Genomic DNA, 24,877 nt, shown 5'->3' with positions numbered 1-24,877 from the left:
TGATACTACAGACACAGACTTCCTCTGCCCTTTATCCCTTGCTTTAATCCAGCATTGGGAAGGTGTGTGGCCTGGTTTACCACAATAGGTGCATACAACCTTTACATTTTCCTTAAAATTAGGATTACCTTGAATTGGAGCAGCTGCTTTGACTCTGGGTGTACCTGGAGGGTTCTGGGAAGTTGCTTTAATAATGGGACTACCTTGATTATTGTGAGTACCTCTGTTTGGACTGTGATTATTGTTTTGGCAAGACTTACCAACGGTATCAACATTAGGTTTTTTACCACGCAGTTTATTAATTAGCACGTAGTCATCAGCCATGGGAGCCGCAGTTGAGACATTGTACTTTCTTCCCTCTTAAGTGATAAGCTACGTTAGGCTCTATTTTCCACAAAAAATTCTCCAACATAATCAGATCATTCAGGGCTTCAAAAGTTGATACACCTTGACTAGTTAACCAATTATTAAATGATTTAGTCATATTCTTTGCAAATATGGCACGAGTCTCTTCGGCTTTCTTATGCATCTTCCGGAATTTTTGTCTATAGGCCTCTGGCTGCGATTGATAGGTTTTAAGACAGCACTTTTGAGGAGATCATAGTCCCGTCTCACATCCGATTCAGATGTAACATACATGGTGCGACCTTTCCCTGTCAGTACAGGTTGGAGCATAAATGGCCATTGTTCTCTAGTCCATCCCATGCCCGTGGCAACATCCTCAAAGAAAACAAAAAAGTCATCAACATCATCTTCAACAAAAGGAGGGATGACACTACTCATAGTCAGGCCCTTAGGGGTAGGAACTGGCGGAGATCTGGGCATGCAACTGGGCCATGCAATACTCATGGTTTGCCATTACTTCCGCTTGTTTGATCCTAGCCAACTGTATATATTATGCAGCGGTATATCCCGGAGGAAGGGAATAGTTCTCATAGGTACCATGAACAGCATCACGCAGCTCCAAACCCCCAACATCTCCACCAGTCATCGGATCCAAATCATCAGGGTTCTGACCATTTTCTGTGTGAATACCAAACAGCTCTGATTTAACTGCACTGGCTAACATGTCTTTTGTTGCACTGTTGGAGATGGTCAAATTCATCTAAGAGGCAAGGACCCTTAGCTCATCCTTCGAGAGGTGGTCAGCATCTTCAGCAGTTGGATTAGAGTCAAGAAAATTCTTTGAGTCCTCATCATTAATTAAGTGAGGCATTATGAATACACAAAGTTACACATAAGATAAAACAATACATAGGCCTTCACAAATATAACTGAGCGGTGGACAATCGAACCTAGCTAATCTTGGTCAAGGCACCCATTCTGTTATGTACCCTGGGGGCCACGAAACAGTTACCTCGCTTGTCCAGAGTCACAACAGCGAAATATTTCAGTGGGGCAGATCTGAGTCTGCTAAGAGGAGAAATCAAGCAAAGGGAAATATATCACAGACACAAATTCAAGCTATCAGTGTATTTACAAACCCGAAGTGACATTAACAAAACAAAAAACAAATAAAAATAAATAAATAAATAAATGCAAACAAATAATGGACTTAGCTGATATTACCCAGGTTCACAAAAAAGATTGCTCAGAATTTATCCCCACTCTTAAATCACACTTATAAACCATCCAAGATCGCAACAAGTACAAAAACAAATGTTAAACACAAATACAGCACCAAAATAAACTAACACCTCCCAAGTCATTTTAAGCCCAACCCAACTTAGCTGCCACGTTGTCCAGAATATCCCTTCTCGACTTCCCACACACTCCAGAGTCAAAACGGCTACTCTCCTGCTCTCTCTCCAGCTCCTACGACGAAAAGTCGGGACAGTGGGTCGCCACGGTCTATCTCCACCAGTGATATGAAATGAGTTCTGCCGGCTCCAAAAGGAAGGCTTGTACCACCTGACACGGCTGGTTGAGATGGGGGGGAGGGAATAAAGTGGATGGTGGAATCGGACCTGGTCGACTCCGTTTCACTCCTTTGGGTCACTCTCGGATAAACCAGAGAGGCAGTATGGGGGTCCAGTATGTCCTCGTGCTGAAGTTTCGCATACTGGCGACTCAGGATGCGTAAGAATATATATATATATATATATATATATATATATATATATATATATATATTGTCACTGGCGTAGTTACCCAAGTAGCGAATGGGTGAAATAGAAATAGGATGATAATGAAAGGAGAGAGAAGCGAGCCTCAAGAACAGTAAATCATTTTTCTTATCAGTTTTGTTGCCTGTAAGGGTAAACCCAAGCGGTCACTTTTGCCTTCTCAACTGATAAGACACCAGTTGTTTTTCTCACAAATCACGCAGAAAGTTCCTCTTGTCCTTGAACTGTGGGTGTGACATAAGGTGGGAGGAGCAAAGTAGGGATGTTTGCCAATTAGAAGCCTAAATGGCGCTTTCGTCACGTTCTTGATGGCACACAATTGGTTCTGTGTGGAGTGTATGAGGCCCTCATTGGTAGTAGGTGGCTCTATTGTTTCTGTATGGACAGAGATTATTTTTAAGACACCCTAGTGGTTAATTAGCTGAGAAAGGTGGAGTAAGTAACCTTTATAAGCTCCAGGAAAGTGTGAAGAGACATATTTTTTCTCATTTTGTACACACACCCCTGTACACATTTTGTCATTTGTACACATTTACTGTCGCGTTACACTTTTGTCACATTGTGCTGCACTTTTCCCCAACACTACTCAATACGTGACTTTGATTACAAAACACACTGTTTGTGTACCATTTCCCATTTTTTATTCACTCCTCCATTTACACTAGTGTGTGTGATTTATATCTGGATTTAACCTTCGAAGTCTCCACGTTTCCTCGTGCTTTGTGAGTACTTAGCTTCCACTGAGTGTATTCTGGTTAGGTAAGAATAACTTGTTTTATATTTGTATCCTGAGGCCTATATGAATCCTCCCTTTTGTAAAACGAACCCTGGTTTCTTCATTGGTTGTGTGTGTTATAGTGTACAGTAACGTTAAGTTAGTTTTCTTAAACTTTATCTTATCCCTTTTGGTGCTTAATTAAGGGTTAAGAATGTACCGTATTATACACCCCCATAACAATTTGGCGACCTCTTGGCCAGGATAGCTCTGTGACATAATATTGGCAACCTTGGCCACATACACAGTGCTTACTCTTACCTACTTAACTATAATCAGTAATCATGGACCTAATGAGTGATAGTGATGTGAAAGCATTTTTGGATTCTAAGCCTTCCTCAACCAGAGTGAAAACACTCACAAAACACGAGCTCATATTGCTTGCCCAGGCCTTACAGTTGAGATTTCCTGCCTCAGTCACTAAGACTAAGTTCTATCTATCTATCTATTGCCAGACGCCTCAATCCCGTTTGGGGTGGCCACAAACAAATCGCCTCCAAGTCGCCCTGTCCCCCGCCATTTCACTCCCCTGCTCCCAACTCACACCCCCCTCTCTCATATACTAAGTTACTTGATTTGATATTGGACACCATGCTTGAGCAAAGTGAGTCCTCTATAGCTAGTTCTGAGCCATTTGATACTGCACAAGGTGTTGACCCTGAACCTTTGGCATCGGAGATAACTGGCCCTAGTGATTTTTCTGCTCATGATACTGGTGACAAAGTGGAACTTGAGTTAGCCAGAATTAAACTGAGGGAACTAGTAATGCAAGCAAAAATGAGAGAACAAGAATGGAATGCCAAAATGAGGGAAATAGAATTACAGGCTCAAATGAGACAAAAGGAAATGGATCACGAATTCAGACTGAAGCACCCTGGTTTACTTAGAGCTAATAGTTCATCTGCCAAGGAATCTTTTGATGTTGCTAGGAACATTAAGCTAGTACCTCCCTTTAATGAGCAAGATGTCACCAAGTATTTCCATGTGTTTGAAAAGGTAGCAGGTCGTCTCTCGTGGCCAAAAGACTCTTGGACAGTACTGCTGCAGAGTGTTTTGAAAGGAAAGGCTCAAGAGGCTTATATTTCTTTATCTGTTGATCAAAGTGCCAACTATGATTGTTTAAAAGATGCCATTCTCAAAGCATATGAACTCGTGCCGGAGGCATATAGGCTTAAATTTATATCCACCTTTAAACAGAAAGATCAGACTCATGTGGAATATGCTAGAGTACTCACAGACTTGTTTGATCAATGGTTGCATTCTAAGAAAGTTGATGATTTCTGTAAACTTAAAGAATTAATGATCTTGGAGAACTTCACTGGTAAGATAGATAGGGATGTGGCTACATACCTAGTGGAAAAAGATTTACATACCCTAGCTGAGTCTGCTGTTGTAGCAGATAACTATAGTATAATTCATAAGCAAGAACGTAAGCCTCAGTTATTTGTTAAGGGTAGGAGAGTGAACCAACCATTTTTTGTGAACCCTTCTTTTGGTAAAGGTATGTTAATGTCAAGTGACACTAGCGGGAACACTGCAACCCCAGAGCATGTTAGTTCTTCGAAAGTAAGTGAGGACAGTGTTGCCAGAGGGTCAAGAAAAAGTGTCAGGTTTTGCCAGTATTGCCAGAAAACGGGGCACTTGGAGGACTGGTGTTGGAAAAAACGAGGGAAAAGTTCTAATGTAAAACCAATTACTCTGATAAACTCTTGGGGATCTTTTGACACCAACAGAGAGCAGTTACCCACATATATTGTTAGCGGTAGTCAGACACAAACCCAGCAGGTGCATACTGTTGATAAGGCCAGAGTGGAACTGTCAGTGGTGGATAGACAGACTCCTGTAGAGCCATTGTTAGACACTAGTAAGACTGGGGCAGTGCAGCCGTTAGGTTCAGGTGAGAGTGGTGATAAGACTCCATCAGAGCGTCCTACCCCAAGCAGTACTCAAAGTGACTCCTTCCCAGGTCATTTATTTGCTAACTTTATTTCTAAGGGGTTAGTTTCAGTTGATGGAAAAGGTGGTAAGGAAGTCACTATACTTAGAGACACAGGAGCTTCACAGTCACTAATGTTGAAGGGGATTGTTGATGTAGCTGACCCTAATGAATGTGTCTTGTTGCAGGGTATAGCTGAGTTTGTATCTGTTCCCCTAGTTGAGGTGAAGCTCCAGTCAGAGTTAGTTACTGGTTCAGTGCGTGTGGGTGTTGTTGACCAACTTCCTGTACAAGGCGTCATTTTCCTTTTGGATAATGACCTGGCGGAAGGACAGGTGAGTGCTGTTCCCTGCGTGTCAAAAACTCCCCTGAGTGAGGATAGGACTAAAGAGTTGGAAGATACATGTCCTAAATTGTTTCCTGCATGTGCTGTAACTAGAGCTATGACGGCAAAAGCCAGCTATGAGAATGTTGACAGTAATGGCACTGGCAATGCCAATGATGATATTGGGCTTGGTGATACTTTTTTTGCCCAGTTAAATGACTCAGAGGTTGATGATTCTCCCCAAACTGATGCAAGTGCAAAGTTAGCTGATATGCAAAGATCTGATCCAGAGATTGCCACTTTAATTGATTCAGCAGTTATGGAAAATGAATGTGAGTCTGAACTGACAGAGTGTTATTATTTAAGATCAAATAACGTGTTAATGAGAAGATGGAGACCTCCTAATGTTGCTCATGATAACGAGTGGGAGACTGTACATCAGGTGGTGGTTCCAAGATACTATAGACAAAAAATTATGTCCTTTGCTCATGACTCTTCTTTAGCAAGTCACTTAGGGGTGAGGAAGACTCTCTCCCGCATCTGGCAGCATTTTTACTGGCCTGGAATCCATCGAGATGTCTCCCGGTTCTGTAGGTCATGTCACACCTGTCAGCTAGTCGTTGTGGACATTGTTGGCCCTTTGCCTAAGACCTCTTCAGGCCACCAGTACATCCTCACAATGTTAGACATGGCCACTAGATATCCTGAAGCCATTCCCTTGAGAAACATTTCAGCTAAAATGGTTGTAAAGGAGATGCTAACCTTCTTTACCCGTTTCGGTCTCCCTAAAGAAGTGCAGTCAGACCAAGGCAGTAATTTTAATTCCAAACTGTTCAGACACACCCTTAAGGAGTTAGGAATCTCACAGATCACTTCCTTAGCATATCATCCTCAGAGTCAAGGTGCATTAGAAAGGTATCACCAAACTTTGGAGAGTATGCTCAGAAAATTATGTGTTGATGAAAAGGAATGGGACAAGTGTTTGCCTTTCCTACTTTTAGCAACCAGAGATGCACCGAGCGAGTCCTTGGGCTACTCCCCATTTCAGTTAATCTTTGGCCATGAAGTAAGAGGTCCCCTTAAACTCCTCAAAGAACAATGGGTCAAGGATGATGACCAAATTAACTTGCTAGACTATGTGTCAAAATTTAAAGAAAGACTGGACTATAGTATGGAAGTAGCCAGGGAACACTTGGAGTGCTCTCAGGAGAAGATGAAGAGGTGGTATGATCACTCTAAGAAAGTTAGGCACAGAGTGTTTCACCCAGGCAATCAAGTTCTTGTCTTGCTTTCCATTCATGGTCAGCCTCTGCAGGCAAGTTTTGTGGGCCCTTATCTAGTGGAAAAGAGGATAGGTGAAGTAAGTTATGTCATTTCAACCCCAGACCGGAGGAAAGAATGAAGATTGTGCCATATAAATATGTTGAAGGAGTACCACAGGCAAGACGTGAACGCCCCTGGTGCTGCATGCGTGGTGTCGGCTGTCGAGTTTGCAGACACCCCTAGTGCTGCATGCGTGGAGTCGGCTGTCGAGTTGGCGGAGGACGAGGGCTGCCCTTTGACTCTGGACCAGATGACCAGTTGGAGAGAAAACCAGGAAGCTTGGAGTACACTGCCTGATAAACTCTCCCACTTGACTGCAGAGCGGTGTGCTGAGGTTGTTGCCCTGCTCAGAAAGTTCCCTGCTGTCTTCTGGGACACCCCAGGATGGACGGAAGTGGCACAGCACGATGTGGACGTTGGAGATGCCAGCCCTATAAAGCAGTCCCCTTACGGGGTTAGCCCTCAGAAGCAGACCATCATTCGAGAGGAGCTGAACTACATGTTGCAGCAGGGGTTAATCGAGTCCTGTCAAAGTGAGTGGTGCTCCCCAGTCATAGTGGTTCCAAAGTCGATGGGTCACATCACCTTTGTATTGATTACCGTAAAATCAACTCCCTTACCAAGACTGATACTTACCCACTTCCTAGAGTACATGATTGTGTGGACGCGATAGGTGGTGCTAAGTTTATCACAAAATTAGATTTAATGAAGGGATATTGGCAAGTCCCACTCACAGAAAGGGCCCAAGAAATTTCCTGTTTTGTGGTTGGTGGCAGGACTTATAAATGTAAGGTCATGCCACATGGTATGAAGAATGCTCCTGCCACCTTCGAAAGGCTGATGAATGATCTCACCAAGGATGTTGAGAATGTTGTAACCTATATTGATGATGTTATTTTTAGCAACACCTGGGAACAACACTTGAGCCAGCTAGATGCCTTGCTTCACAGACTGTCCTCTGCTAATTTAGTGCTTAATTTAGCTAAATGTGAATTTGTGAGGGCTCGAGTGCAGTACCTAGGTTATGTGTTCGGTTTAGGCCAAGTGAGTCCACCTGATGTTAACGTTCAGGCCATAGTCAATTCCCTCCAACCCAAAAATAAGAGAGAGTTGCAACGATTCTTGGGTATGGTAGGGTACTACAGACGTTTTGTCCTGAACTTCTCTGATCTTGTAGCTCCCCTCACTGATTTGTTAAGAAAAGGAGTCAAGTATGAGTGGAAGCCAGAATGTGAGGAAGCCTATTCTAAAGTCAAAGCCATCCTGTTAAGTCACCTAGTGCTTCAAGCTCCCAATTTTGATAAACCCTGTAAATTAGCTGTTGATGCCAGTGGCCTAGGGGCCGGCGCAGTTTTGCTTCAGGATAATGATGAAGGCTTTGAGATGCCTGTGAGCTATTTTAGCAAAAAGTTCAATAAGGCCCAGAGAAATTATTCAACTATTGAGAAAGAACTCCTTGCACTCATACTTGCCCTTCATCACTTCTCTGTACATGTTGGTCCAGGGTCAGGTGATGTTGTAGTGTACACTGATCACCACCCTCTGAAATTTTTTTCCCGATTTAAGGACAAAAATCTTAGATTGACCAGCTGGGCCCTATTTTTGCAATCATACTCACTTGATGTAAGACATGTAAAAGGTGTTAGTAATGTTTTAGCAGATTACCTGTCCAGAACTTGATTGTACAGTATCCAGAAATTTCCCCTTGGGAAATTTCTTCTCTCAGGAAGGGAGGTGTCACTGGCGTAGTTACCCAAGTAGCGAATGGGTGAAATAGAAATAGGATGATAATGAAAGGAGAGAGAAGCGAGCCTCAAGAACAGTAAATCATTTTTCCTATCAGTTTTGTTGCCTGTAAGGGTAAACCCAAGCGGTCACTTTTGCCTTCTCAACTGATAAGACACCAGTTGTTTTTCTCACAAATCACGCAGAAAGTTCCTCTTGTCCTTGAACTGTGGGTGTGACATAAGGTGGGAGGAGCAAAAGTAGGGATGTTTGCCAATTAGAAGCCTAAATGGCGCTTTCGTCACGTTCTTGATGGCAAACAATTGGTTCTGTCTGAAGTGTATGAGGCCCTCATTGGTAGCAGGTGGCTCTATTGTTTCTGTATGGGCAGAGATTATTTTTAAGACACCCTAGTGGTTAATTAGCTGAGAAAGGCGGAGTAAGTAACCTTTATAAGCACCAGGAAAGTGTGAAGAGACAGATTTGATCTCATTTTGTACACACACCCCTTTACACATTTTGTCATTTGTACACATTTCCTGTCACGTTACACTTTTGTCACATTGTGCTGCACTTTCCCCCAACACTACACAATCCGTGACTTTGATTACAAAACACACTGTTTGTATACCATTTCCCATTTTTGATTCACTCCTCCATTTACACTAGTGTGTGTGATTTATATCTGGATTTAACCTTCGAAGTCTCCACGTTTCCTCGAGCTTTGTGAGTACTTAGCTTCCACTGAGTGTATTCTGGTTAGGTAAGAATAACTTGTTTTATATTTGTATCCTGAGGCCTATATGAATCCTCCCTTTTGTAAAACGAACCCTGGTTTCTTCTTTGGTTGTGTGTGTTATAGTGTACAGTAACGTTAAGTTAGTTTTCTTATACTTTATCTTATCCCTTTCGGTGCTTAATTAAGGGTTAAGAGTGCACCGTAATATACACCCCCATAACAATATATATATACATATATATATATATATATATATATATATATATATATATATATATATATATATATATATATATATATACATATATACATATATATATATATATATATATATATATATATATATATATATATATATATATATATATATATATATATATATGTACACACACACACACACACATATATCTATCTATCTATCTATCTATATATATATGTCTGTATCAGGGGTTCCGAACCTTTTTAGCACTGCGCCCCCCTTTGGTCAGGGCTGAATTCATGATGCCTTCCCTCCCCACACCCCTCTGATGCCTAAACAAAGATGTTTTTATCCGTTCCATATCGATGTTAAAGATGGTAGAGATAATTCATCTGGATAAAAACAACAAAAAACATTAAACCTCTAAGCAAAACAAAAACAAAAAACATTAAACATAGATGCAAAAAACAAGTTTATTTTTCCATTTCTCCGAAAAAAAAAAAAAAAAAAAAAAAAACATTAAACCTGTATGCACTTTTGCAGTCATTAATTGACTTGTTAAGCTGCTAAACGCTTGGGTGGAAGAAATATTAGTGGAAAGGTTGGCATTGTTTCTTCTCTACGAGCAGTTTATTCTTGGAGCATTTTTAGATAGAGCTCATTGCATGTCATTTTCGACATTAAGCAAAATTAACAATGCTGCATACAAGGATTACAACAGACTGATGGTTTTATGTTATGGCAACACTACATGTGGTTGCTCGAAATAACGGTTGTGAAGTTACCCTATCAAAGTTTCTTATTCGTACATATCTTTGGGAATGGCCTGTATGCCTCTGAATGGTTAATCCACGCCCCCCCCCCAGACATCTCAAACGCCCCCCAGGGTTGGGAAACGCTGATATATATATATATATATTGGAAAGGTTGGCAATGTTTCTTCTCTATGAGCAATTTATTCTTGGAGCATTTTTAGATAGAGCACCCGTGCGACAAGGACTTGGTTGCTGAAAATGGCCGTATTAGGTGCATGTTTCTGCCACCTAATACGACTGCTCTCATCCAACAATTGGACCAAGGAGTGATCATGGCAACAAAGCGCCTATACCGTCGGAAGTTCCTGGATGAGGTGATGGTTGTTCTCGAGGACAAGGACGAGCACAGGGAGGGACGGGACACACGAGACAAGCGGACTATGGAAAACCTTCACCGCTAGAACATCAAGTCTGCACTGTACAACTGGGCTAGTGCATGGAAGGAAGTCCCTGTGAAAACTCTGGAAAATGGTTGGTCTCGTCTGCTTCTCGAAACGGATGTGGAGTACGATTTTCTAGGGTTTGACGTGGATGACTTCCATGCACGGCTACGTACGCACGGCGATGATGTAGATGTGGACGATGTTTGTGAGTGGTTGGATGACGACTAGGGTGATCCTGGGTATCAGACGTTGTCTGATATCGAGATCGCGTCTTCGGTTGCAGGTGTCAGTACCGAACATGAAGATTCTGATGCTGAAGGCGACGATGATGCGGACTCCTCTCAGCAGGACACTATTCCAGCCATCCCCAAGCTGAGCACACTCCGGGAACATCTAGAGTTCGTTCTAGACTACCTAGAACACCCGGACTGAGACAGGGAGATGGGGCCCTTGGGACTCGTGGAGGAAGTGCTTGCTTTCAGGCAGCGCATCATCAATCGTCAGAATCGTCGGTCATTGCGTCAATCAACCATTGACAGTTTTTTCATGCCCGTGACCCCCGCTGTGCCCAGCCCTGGCTCCACTCCGTTGCCTCCCCAAGACAGGCCCTCATGCTCCGAGCCACAGCCCACCACATCAGCCACGGTGGAGTCACCGCTCGACGTGAGTTTGTGGCTGTCTTCAGAGTCCTCTGCAGTGGGTACGCCATCACCACGACCCAGCGATGCACCCCTAGGTCGCCTGCCAGTGATACTCTCGGACTCTGATAGTGAATAAACAGCAAGAACTTCTCCACTAGCCCACACGGGAATTTTGAGTGTTGTGCAGTGAAAAAAACAGTGTGTTGTGTTAAGGATTTAAAGCTGTGAGAGAAAAGACTCTATAGAAAAAAAATTTAACGTAAATTGACTTGTTTGTTTTGGCTTTGGAAAATGAAAAGAATGGGAAAAGTTAAAGTGCAACACTTAGGAAGTTACAATGGAGCATTATTTAGACAAAAGTGCACACTGTGAAGAGAACGTACTTCTGTGTGTTATTGACTAAGTTCAGTGCAAGACTTCAGGAACAGTGTACTGCAAGTGCTTCAGCAAATCGTTCTTACTGTCAGAGTCCGAGAGGAGGCGGTTATTCATCGAGGTGGCCAGGGACTTGCTGTAAGTAGCCAGAATGTTTCATACTGTACTTTTTTCCATACTATACTTACCTCATTTCACTCTTTAATGTCCTTTATTGGTGTGAATAGGGTGTTAGTAGCTATGCATGTGCAGTAGGAATGTGTTTTTCTGAGTTAGGCAAGGTTAGGGTCCATAAGTACCAGAATGTTTATTCAATGTATGAACATACTTCTAAACCCTCATTTTATGTTTTTTTTGCATTTATTTCAGTCATTTATGTGCCTTATTGGTGTGATTTGGGTCTTAAATAGGTGCTATGCATGTCCAGAGGGAGTTGTATACGCGTTTCTCTGAGTTAGGGTCCATAAGTACAAGTCCATAAGATGAGGCCCAATATCAGGACAAAACCAATAACCGGACGTACCTACGGCTCTATTACGTTGGATATTGGAGTGATTACTGTATATATATATATATATATATATATATATATATATATATATATATATATATATACTGTATCTATATATATTGTTACTGAACAGAGACTAAAATCACTACTGTCCAGCAAAGTTCCAGGTTCAAAACAAAAGAGTTAGGTAAAATTACTAGTTAAAGTTTAATGCTCAAACTAACAACTAAACATTCAGGACTCATAAGGATAATGTAATGGCAAAAAAACAGGTTAAATATATGGTTAACTGTAATAGCCTCTATTAACACGAAATTAGCGAGAGTAAATTTATCTAATCAGCCCTGATAAAATGAGAAAACTGGATAATGCTCAGTTAATGCAAGATATATTATTACAGATACAAAATATTATTAATAATGGCTGACATAAAAACTCCACATGAATCACAAAAGCCTCACTAGGCCTACGAATTAACACCTTATGCTATACAGTACAAGAAAAAATGTAATAACACTTATACTCAAATTACACAGCAGCTAGATGGTTGGAGACTTCCTGAGCACTCAGGGGGGGACAGAGATGTGAACAAAATGAGGAGTAGATCTAAGTGGCAATAATGCAGAGACAGAGCTCATTATATAGGGGCCGGCAGAGCTTGATACAACTTGTAAGAAGGACGCGCAAAATGAAGCCGTAGGGGACAAAGAGTTGACAATCCTGCTCTGAACAACAGAAAGAACGACTTACTCTACTATAAGGGGGGGAAGGGGGGAGTGAGGTAGAACACGCACTATGGAAGCCATGAGGCGAATCGTGATCAAACATGCAGCATACTGTATGTTAGAATTATACAAAGGATGATGAAATCATAGGCTATGTAACACCTCCCCACAAAGAAAAAGAAATTTACAAAGGAAATTTCTTATTACTCTAAAACAATCTGTCTAAAGTCTAGACAAGCAATCTGCAATAACATTTTCTTTCCCTTTGACATATTGTATGTCTAATGAATACTCCTGAAGAAGTAGACTCCATCTTGTCAATCTCTGATTTTTATCTTTAAACTTACTAAGGAATTTCAGTGGGTTATGATCGGTATAAGTGACTATGGGGTCAAAACCAGAACACAAATAAAATGAAAAATGCTGTAAACCCAAAATCAAGGCCAAAAGCTCTTTCTTAATAGTTGAGTAGTTCTTTTGAGGTGGAGTGAACTTCTTACTGTAATAAGATACAGGGTGTTCAATACCCTGATCATCCTCTTGCAGCAAAACAGCCCCAGCTCCTGTATCACTTCCATCAACAGCCATCTTAAAAGGCTTAGCAAAATTTGGAGTAGCGAGCACTGGCTGACTTAATAGGATAGCTTTAAGTTTACTGAAGGAGGATTCACAGTTATCGGTCCAGACAAATTTAACTCCCTTTTTCAGTAGGTCTGTAAGTAGTGATACAAGAATTGAAAAGTTAAGAACAAATCTCCTGTAATAACCTACCATTGCCAAAAATCTTTGTAGCTCTTTCCTACTTTTAGGTCTGGGAAGATCACTTATAACCTGAACCTTAGCTCCTGGTGGTGCAACATGTCCATCACCAATTACGTACCCAAGGTACTGAACTTTAGCTTGACCAAACTCACACTTTGATAAATTAGCTACAAGATTAGCCTGAACCAAACGCTCAAGAAATTTACTGACATGGCATAGGTGATCTTTCCAGTTGTCACTGAAGATTAATACATCATCTATATAAACAACACACCCTGCCAAACCCTCTGTTACAACATTCATGAGCTTCTGAAATGTGGCTGGTGCATTCTTCATACCATATGGCATTACAGAACATGCAAAAGTCTTTCCTAGTGTTACAAAACATGAGATCTCACTAGCACGTTCAGTCATAGGTACTTGCCAGTATCCCTTTAACAAATCAAACTTACTTATGTACCTAGCCTTTCCGATCTTGTCTATGCAATCTTCCACGCGAGGGAGAGGGTAAGTGTCTGTTTTGGTTATCTGATTAACACGTCTGTAGTCAATGCAAAGCCGCGGTGACCCACCTGGCTTAGGGACTAGAGTGACAGGAGAACTCCACTCGCTCTGACAGGGCTCATCATCTTGTGGTCCAACAGGTAGCCAAGCTCCTTCTGGATGAGAGGAACTTTCACTAGATTCACACAGTAAGGAGGCAGTTTAATTGGCTTTGCGTCTCCAACATCGACATAATGCATCAACACAGTGGTTCTTCCTGGAGTGGCACGGAACACTTGCGGGTACTCCTGCAGTAATGCCGAAAACTCCTGCCTTTCCTCGGGAGCTAGATGAGAAAGCTTAGTCTGGAGATCATTCATGATATCAGGATTCTTCCCCAAACTATCACTCAGGCTCATGCTGCACGGGAGAACTTCACTTGCAGACTTGGGTGGAACAGCTACAGTGCAGACTGGGTTATTTTCGTCCCGCCTGTGATATAACTTTAGCATGTTGATGTGACAAAGTTGCTTGTTCTTTCTACGATCTGGTGTGGCGATGACATAGTTGACATCACTGAGTTTCTTCTCCACGAAATAAGGACCACTAAACTTCGCTTGAAGAGGTTGCCCATGCACCGGTAGCAGAATCAAAACCTGATCTCCTGGCTGAAAGTGGCGTAACCTGGACTTCTTATCATACCAAGTCTTCATCTTCTCTTGAGCAGCTCCTAAATTCTCTCTCGCCAGCTGTAAAGCAGGCCGTTCTTTGAACTTCATCACATACTCCAGCAGGTTGACGTCATCTTCCTCCGATAGCCAGCATTCCTTGAGTAGCTTAAGGGGTCCTCTTACTTCATGGCCAAACAGTAGTTCAAAGGGTGAGAAGCCCAGTGATTCATTTGGAGATTCTCTTGCGGCAAATACAACGAATGGAAGACCTTTATCCCAGTCTTTCTGATGTTCCAATCAGTATTTCTTGAGCATCGATTTGAGTGTTTGATGATATCTCTCCAACGCTCCTTGGGTCTGGGGATGGTAAGCTGAAGACGTGATCTGGGTGATACCCAACTCTTTCAGAGACTGCTTGAAAACATTTGACATGAAATTACTTACCCGGTCTGACTGTATCTCCTTGGGCAAACCAAACTTGCTGAAGAACCCTAGCATTTCCTTAACCACGTTCTTTGCTGAGATATTTCTAAGTGGAATGGCTTCAGGATAACGAGTAGCCATATCAATCAGGGTCAACACATAAGGAAATCCTGAAGAAGTCTTAGGAAGAGAGCCCACAATATCCACCAACACACAGGTGAAAGGCGCCTCAAAAGGAGGAATGGGAACTAGAGGTGCAACCTTTTCAGTTTGACTACACTTCCCCACAACTTGACAGGTGTGACAAGACTTACAATACCAGGAAACATCTCTGAAGATACCTGGCCAGTAGAAGTGTTTCAAAATGCGTGCCACAGTCTTCCTCACTCCAAGGTGTCCTGTCAATCTGGAATCATAAGCCACTCTAACGATATCCTGCCTACAAACACGAGGGATGACAACTTGATGTACAACCTCCCATTCACAGTCGGCTGATGCTGTTGGGGGTCTCCACTTCCTCATAAGTACTCCTGACTTTATATAATAACAAGTAGAAGCACCAGCTGATGCTTCCTCACTGCAAGCACAGTTAGCTAGACCTTTCAACTCAGGGTCAGCAACCTGCAACTCAACCAACTCTTGACGAGACAAATTATCAACACTACGGGGTACTGCCTCATCTGGTGAGTGGTCCAAATTAGCAAGAAAAGTGTCAGCTAGGATAACATCATCATCATCATTATCCTCTAAGTCACCAGTAGCTTTAGACTTAGCCCTAGTGACAGCACATGCAGAGAACACATCAGGGACACCACAATCCTGGGCTGCAGCCACTGGCTCACTAGACAACTGAGGAGCTGGACACACTTGACTTCCACCAATATCATTTCCAAGTAAGAAAGTTACACCTGACATTGGGAGTGTCTCAACCAACCCAACCATAACGGAACCATTAACAAAACCAGACTCTAAGTTAACTCCGCACAGAGGGAGAGAGAAGTAATTATTCCCTACACCTTGTAAGATTACAGTTTCATCAGAGGAATTAACATTAGAGTCTAGAACACAGGTCAGCATAAGGAATTGGCAAGCACCTGTATCAGGTTATATTTTAACTGATTTCCTGTTATTACTGTCCAGAGGACTGACAAAACCATCAGACAGGAAATTAGCACATGAACTCTTGAGAGTGTCACCCACGTTACTGCTCAAAAGAGGAGCTTCATCATGAGAATTTAATTTACCCCTCAAAGCAGGTTCAGTTAACTCGGTTAAAGAATTCTGGGAACTCTCAAGGGTGGACACTAGACCAATTGGCTGAATATTTAAAGACTCCTTTTTGTTCACATCACGCTGTCTCCTGAAACATTTCTCCGTAGTATGACCAAGCTTACTACAATAAGTACATTTACTTTTCTGAAATCTAGAGGTGAAGCTGGTATTTACTTCCTGAGAAACATCATCTTTATTCTCTTTCCTGTTACCTGTACTCTGAGTAGAGGCAACGTACTTACTCTCAGCTTTCCTTTTTTGTGAGTGAGAACATATTCATCAGCTAAAACTGCAGCATCAGACAAATTATCTATTCTTTTCCCATCAAGATATAGGCTTACATCTTTATTAATACACCTTTTGAAGTCTTCCAGCAAAATCATCTGCTTAAATTTACCAGAATCAGAATCCACATTCTTAGAATTTAACCACTGCTCTAACAGATCTTCTTTGATTTTTGCATACTCAACATGGGATTGCTTATCTTGCTTATAAGTTGTCCTAAATTTTACTCTATAGGCTTCAGGAACAAGCTCATAGGCCTTAAGAATCAAGCTCTTAACTACATCATAATTATCAGATTGATCCTGAGGCAAAGATGCATAAGTTACTTGAGCTTTACCGGTGAGAACAGTTTGAAGGAGTACTGGCCACTACTTTTTGGGCCAATTAAAACCTGTAGCTACCCTCTCAAACAACTGAAAATACTTTGTTAAATCAGATTAATTAAAAGGAGGGACAAGTTTAACATTTTTAGCCACATCAAAATCATCAGAGCTAGATGATCCAGTTCCACCTTGTTTCATGCAATACTCATGGTCTGCCTGAATCCTAGCAATTTCAATTTGTGCCTGTGCCTCCTTAGAACGTGCCTGAAACTCAGCCTCCTTAGCACGAGCCTCCTGCAGGGCTAGCTGTAACTTAGCTATTTCAATCTGCGTTTGCTCATCTGGAGGAGTTACATTAAGCAAGCTTTCATTAATCATGTCAACAATCTGATCTTTAGAATGATGAGAGCGAACAGCAATTCCCAATTGTTGAGCAACAAGCTTAAGTTCATTCTTTGTTCTGTTTTCTACATCACACACTGTTTTCACATTTGACAAAAAATCTTTGGCTTCATCAAGCGTAGTAAGAGTAGACATCATGAATAAATCACAGTCACAAAATATCACGCAATATCCCTATGATAATATCCTGAATATCCTGGCGAGGTCGCCAAATTTATGTTACGGAACAAGGACTAAAATCACTACTGTCCCGCAAAGTTCCAGGTTCAAAACAAAAGAGTTAGGTAAAATTACAAGTTAAAGTTTAATGCTCAAACTAACAACCAAACATTCAGGACTCATAAGGATAATGTAATGGCAAAAAAACAGGTTAAATATATGGTTAACTGCAATAGCCTCTATTAACACGAAATTAGCAAGAGTAAATTTATCCAAGTCAGCCCTGATAAAATGAGAAAACCGGATAATGCTCAGTTAATGCAAGATATATTATTACAGATACAAAATATTATTAATAATGGCTGACATAAAAACTCCACATGAATCACAAAAGCCTCACCAGGCCTACGAATTAACACCGTATGCTATACAGTACAAGAAAAAATGTAATAACACTTATACTCAAATTACACAGCAGCTAGATGGTTGGAGACTTCCTGAGCACTCAGGGGGGGACAGAGATGTGAACAAAATGAGGAGTAGATCTAAGTGGCAATAATGCAGAGACAGAGCTCATTATATAGGGGCCGGCAGAGCTTGATACAACTTGTAAGAAGGACGCACAAATGAAGCCATAGGGGACAAAGAGTTGACAATCCTGCTCTGAACAACAGAAAGAACGACTTTCTCTACTATAAGGGGGGGAAGGGGGGAGTGAGGTAGAACACGCACTATGGAAGCCATGAGGCGAATCATGATCAAACATGCAGCATACTGTATGTTAGAATTATACAAAGGATGATGAAATCATAGGCTATGTAACAATATATATATATATATATATATATATATATATATATATATATATATATATATATATATTTAATATAAATAATCTCAAGTACTGCAATATGGAGTTAAAAGCAGAAAATATGAGATACAAGGTCAAGTATTTAGTGACGCCTCATAAGTTAAAGATTTAGGCACAATAATATCAGATAATCTAAAGCTCTCAGGACATGAAGTCACTGAAAAAAAGGTAAATATATTTCGAGGATTAATCAACAGACATTTTCCCTTACAACGTGATAATATTGTAATTCCTTTGTGCACAAGCAGAGCTAGATCACATTTGGAATTTGAGGCACCTTATATACTTAAGGGCATGTATAACCTAGACTAACTCAAGTTAGAGGTATAAAATTATTCTAGTCTTGCGAAACATATTTTAAGGAATTAAAACAGTTGTCTCTAAGTTGACGAATGATTAGAAGGCAGGTCGTTGAATTACTTAAATTACTCATGGGCTTCCGGATCACTGAAGCAGCCAAGTGTTCTTAAATTACAGCTGTTTACTTGAACTGGAAAAAATGGCATTAAAATAAAAGGTAGGAAGGAGAACAATTTTTATAATTGCCAAAAACTTCTTCACCAACTTCATAGCTAGCAAAAAGAATAACTTGCTTAAACACCAAAATAATGCTTGCCCATAAGTACCCAGTCACTGGTGAAACTCAAGAAACCATAAATGTAACAGCTAAGATGTGGTGCTAGTGTAATCATAAGTACACCCGACTTGCAGTCCAGAAGTTCCGGGTTTGATATCCTGGCCAATCAAGACACCTTTGGGCAAGGTCCTTGTCCTTCCGCATATTCGTAACTAGAAGAGAAACGTGCCTGGTTTTGTAAATCTGTCGTTGCGTGTTGTTGATTGAGGATGTGCTCGTATGCGTTTGTGCCAATCTACTATCGAGAAAATACTGTCCACGATTGTTAGATTACCTCCGACGGCTACTCATTCTCTTTATTTTTTTTTCCTAATGCACGGAAGAAGGAACCAATAGCCAGGACCTCGCAAAGCATCCTCTCCAAGAAGAAAGAAATCAATACAACAGAGAGACAAATTGAAGATCCATTCGAAATGCATGAACACACTACGTTTGAAAGACTGGAGATTATAGGAAGTAGGAAATGCAGACAGAAGGAGACAGTACCAGAATTTACCTGTTGTATACATGAAAGTTGGAGAAAAACATGGAGGTTTTAGGAAGGGAAGAGGTTGTGTAGATCAGATATTCATTCTTAGATCTTTAGTGGAAAAGTTTCTAGACAAGCGAAAAAGTTGTATGCACCTTCATGGATTTGGAGACAGCATATGACAGGGTGGATAAACAAGGATTATGGAAAGTATTAAGGATAAGTGGAGTAGATGAGAAGTTGTTGAATGCTGTGAAAAGCACGTATGAGGGTGCTAAGGCTGCAGTGCGTGTGGATAGTGAACTGAGTGAATTTTTCTACTTGACGGTTGGATTGAAACAGGAATTTGTCATGTCTCCATGATCGTTCAATCTGCATATGGATGGGGTTATAAAAGAGATACAAGGTAGGGCAGTGGATGTTGGAGTGACCCTAATGAGAGAGGGCAGTGTTTGGAAACTCCCTGTACTGTTGTTTGCAGATAATGTTGTGTTGCTGAGTGAAGACGAAGGGAAGCTGCAATGCTTGGTGGATGAGTATGTAAGAAACGGAATCTAAAGGTGAATGTCGGCAAGAGATGAGTTATGGTCTTCGAAAGAATTGAAGTCAATGAATGTAGAGTGAAGTTGGATGAGGAGGAAATGTAAAATGTGAGTGCATTTAAATATTTGGGTAGCGTGATGTGTAAGGATGGAAGTTTGGTGGGTGAAGTGCTTGAAAGGGTACAACAAGGAAGAAAGGTTGCTTGTTCCTTGAAAGCAGTGATAAGAAACAGGGAAGTGAACATGGAAGTGAAAAAGTTACTACATGACAGTATTGTGATACCAACTCTAACATATGGAAGTGACGTTTGGACCTTGTTGGAGTGACACAAGTCAAGAGTGAGAGCAGTGGAAATGAGTTATTTGAGAGGAGCATGTGGAGCCACATGGAGAGACAGACTGACTAATGAGGATGTTTAACCCGCAGCGTCCCGTCGACTTACTTCCACGTCCTCACGTTATGTCACTGCCAATCCCGTTGACATACTTCAACGTCCTGCAATTGCAAGGTTCATAATTTCCACAATTTTCAAAATTCGCGCGAGATTTTCGATTCGCCCACATACCCAAGCCTCCCCTACCTGCCTCCAGGCGGGCAGCGTCCCAGACCCCGCGTGACCTGCGCTCGCCCTTGTCTCGGTCACTCACCTGTTAGCAGTGACCCAGGTCAGACATGGCGCGTAAAGGTCTCTCAGACGACGAAATACAATCCGCCCTGGATGCCATCACTGGAGATAGCGATTCTCCACTTGATGATGATGTGGTGGATCGAGATCATGTGCAGCCTGAGGAGGAAATAACAAGCAGTGATGAGGAGGTCCCTTCTCCCCGGAAAAAGCGGTATGTCACGTATCGTAAGGCAAGGGACGGCCAGCCTGCACCCAAAACACCTGCATGGACCTCTCTCCATCCCCTAGAGAGAGATTCTGATGAGGACGAGGATGAGGACGATGACGATGACGGCGGCTTAGGACATGATGTTGCCTCGTGGTTGGGGAAGGAAAAAATCTCACCCCGAGGATCAGAAGGTGGGGCGAGAAGGCAAATAAAGTATGGCCTAGTGTTTTGTCTGGGGAAGGCGAAAGTGGTGTGGTGGGAGTGCGGGGTGAAAGGGAAGTGGTGTGAGGGAGGCAGCACAAGCACGTGGTGCATGTAGGCCTAGGGGAGAGGAGGTGGAGCCACTCCCCAGCACGTCTTTCTCCATACAATATTCCCAAACTTCCTCCACACAGCCCCAGGATGTGGGGAAAGGAAGGAAAGGGAAGGGAAAGGGTAATGGAAAAGGGAGAGGGAAGAGAAGTGCGAGTGATGAAAGGTGCCGCTCTCCACCTCCCCCACCACCACCAATGTTGCGTTGTGCCTTCAGCCATGTTTCAGAGTACCATAACTTCCTACACTACTGAAACTGTGTGGGATGGCGATATGACGCTCAGTATAATGGAAAGGCCAGTCAGTATGTGCCAAGTCTTATATAAACTAGAAACGGGTGTAATGTTTGCAGGAAAGTAATGTATAAGTTGAGAAATAGTGTAAGTTGAACGAAGTGATATGAAAACTACACCCACTGTATAAATCTGCGAAAATATGACGCTCAGTATAACACTCTGGTCAGTAAATATGTGATAGCAAGAATATAAAGTGGAAACGGGTGTAATGTTAGCATGAATAAAACGTATAAGTTGAAAAATAGTGTAAGTTGTAATATTTGATGTCACGAGTACACCCACTGTGTAAATCTGCGAAAATACTCGTATTACGCTCAGTAGAACATTCTGGTCAGTAAGTATGTGATAGGAATTATATAAAGTGGAATTTGTTGTAATGTTAGTAGTAAGGTAATTTATAAGTTGAATACTAGTGTAAGATGAAACAAATGATATCGCGATAACACTCACTGTGTAAGTACGCGCTAATATGACGCTCAGTTGAATCGTAAGGTCTGAAATTATGTGATATCAATTATATCAAGTGTAAACATGTGCAATGTTAGTGGAGAATTATTATATAAGTACAAAAATAGGTTGTAAGTTGAAATAGTTGTCATAGCAACTTCACCGTGTGTGTTATTATGCGCTATTATTACGCTAAATATTTACGTAAGGCCTGAAATTATCTCAAAACAGTTCTATAAAGTTGAAAAGTGTATAATGTTATTAGGAAAGTATTATGTAAGTAGAAAAAACACAATACGAGTTGAAACAACAGTCACAGCGAGTTCACTCACTACGTAAATAAGCGCTAACATTACGCTAAATGTTATCGAAAGGCCTGTGAATACGTAAAAAAAGTTCAATAAAATGTAAAATGGTATAATGTTATTGTAGAAGTATTATGTAAGTAAAAAAAATATGTATCATGATTTTCGAATGTTAGCAATTCATCGTGACCAGTCTGCCCGATTTTGCTCGTTTCGCACGATGGTACAATGCTTATTTCAGCTCTATTTTTGTATAAAATCCAATTTACTCTTTTATCACATGTTTTTATGTTTGTAATAAATACATATCTACTTACTTTCATTGGTTTCCCAGACTTATAATACCACAGAAAACGTTAGAGGCTCAGACCACCTACAGAGAACACGGTGCCAGGTGTGACCAAGGCATACCTGTTTAAGGCAATTATGGACCCCGGGGAACGATTTCTTTGTGACTGACCATTGTTTCTGACCAAAAGCGAAAGTTTTAGCAAAAAAAATTTGGGTCCAAAAATGGTCGGGATTGGGGGGTACCATTGGTGAGAAAGTGGTCGGGACAGGGCGGGTTAAGGAGCGTTGTGGTGTGGATGTGGATGTGACAGGAACCGTTAGGAGAAACACATTAAGGTGGTTTGGCCATGTAGAGAGGATGGAGAGTGAGAGACATATAAGGAGAGTGTATGTGAGTGAGGTGGAGGGGGGAGAGGGAAGTGGAGGCTAAGGATGAGATTGAGGGATGGAGAGGTATATCAGGGAGGGGAGTGTGAGCTTGGAGCAGGGGAGTGAAATGGCGGGGGACAGGGTGACATGGAGGCGATTTGTTTGTGGCCACCCCATACGGGATTAAGGCGTCTGGCAATAGATAGATAGATCGATACATGAAGGACATGGAGTAACAGTTAACTATTGCATTAGAGAGTTGGACAGAAAAGGGATGAGAGTTTGTCGCTAGACGGGTGCTATGTGCCTTGTCTTATTGGTCAGGGATGCAAGCAGACAGTTCAGAGGAGCAGCGACCATTGAAGCAGCAATAGTAAAGATGGAAAGATGCAACAGTGCGGTGAAGAGACAGAGGTTGAAGGAAGCCAGTAAGTGGAGGAGAGTTAATGAGATGAAAAGCCTTTCACGCCACCCTTACCTGGCCACCAACATTTTCCTTCTGACTTTGGCAGCAAACTTTACCTCATTTTATTAGCTGCTTTCCTTTTTAATCACGCATTCTAGTTAAATCATTTAGTATGGTGATGCCCGTTTTAGCCATTCCATGCTTGCTTCCTCCGAGACTTTATTTTGTTCAACCCTTTAAGGACCACCTTTATAGATTGGATGAGTTGGTCGTCGTTATGATGTACATATCAGACTCTTCAAAACGATGACGTATTTCTCAATTTATTTATTATTTATTTTTTACTTGCAGGGCATTTAATTCAGCTTAGGATAATGAAGGGGTTTGTGTAAGTTTTATCTAATAATTCCAGTTCAGAGAGTCTCTTCCAAGATTAACATATTCAACTAAAAAACATGTTATTTTTTCTCTTTTCCAGACAACTTTATTCATTTTAGGAGAAAATTTTCCTCTTTGATGACTTAGGTATATCTGTAATTAAGTTCTCCACAACTAGACTTGCTTCCAACATTAGATAAAATCGTTTGGTTATTGCATGTCAAATAAAGGTATCTGGGTTTCGTTTGATTAAAGGGAAAAATGGCGTAACGGGACAAAAGAGAATAACATGTTCGTCTGGTAGTAAAGTATCGAGTACACCAAACAATAAGTTACCGAAATAAAATGAATAATTACTCTTAAATGGCTGTGTTGTGGCCGTATTCTAAGTGGCATAGAAGGCATTGTAGCATCTCGTCCCTCGCGGTTTATGTTGCATATTACAACTTAATACTTTATTGAACGCTGCTTATAGTGTTTTACTTCGATATACTATATGTTACACAAGAAAATGCGAAGTGATACTGAGATACAATAAATACACACACACACACACACATACACATACACACACACACAATTATATATATATATATATGCTGAGAAAGAGGTGCTACGAAATCTCAACAGTCCTCTTTGCCTTCGGTCCGTAGAACGATGCAAGTTCAACATGTCATCATACTGAAATGCTTAAAGCGAATACTGGATTTGAGAGACGAGAGTAATTTTACTCTTATTTTACTCTTATGAGACACAGGAACTCATCAGTGCTGGATTTTGCTGAGGGAATCTCCCTCTCTTAATGAGGTCTAAAGTACTTGTGCAAATTAATTTTGCCCCGAATTACTTTTTCAGTACGGTGCCCTTTTCCTCTTTCTTTTTCTTTTTCTTTTATTTTTTTGAGGGGGGTATGCATGTCATTTCTGTGCGATATTTTGACAAAGGAGGGATGGAGTGGAGAGTTGTATGAGAGAGTGGGGTGTGAGTTGGGAGCAGGGCAGTGAAATGGCGAGGGACAGGGCGACGTTGAGGCGATTTGTTTGTGGCCACCCCGTACGGGATTAAGGCGTCTCGCAATAGATAGATTGATAGGTAGATAGCTTCTCTATGAGCGGCTAAGCATTTTCACATTAAAGATGGCACTCATTCCAGCGAAACTTCATATTGTGTTTCACTGTAGACCCTAAGGATATTCAGACGTAATGTGCTTTACTGAAAACCCAAGTAGTCATGCATCAGTCAAGCGCTTTCGTTCTCGTATTTGGTAAAGAAGGGGTATCGTAGTGGTGGACGAGTTAGAAACTATTTATATCCATAAGCCATTTCAGAAGGAAAATAT

Source organism: Coenobita brevimanus, chromosome 53, assembly GCF_032717465.1.
Source record: "Coenobita brevimanus isolate Jiangsu-jjx chromosome 53, ASM3271746v2, whole genome shotgun sequence".
Taxonomy (NCBI): Eukaryota; Metazoa; Arthropoda; class Malacostraca; order Decapoda; family Coenobitidae; genus Coenobita; species Coenobita brevimanus.
Note: the sequence above shows the minus strand (reverse complement) of the source record.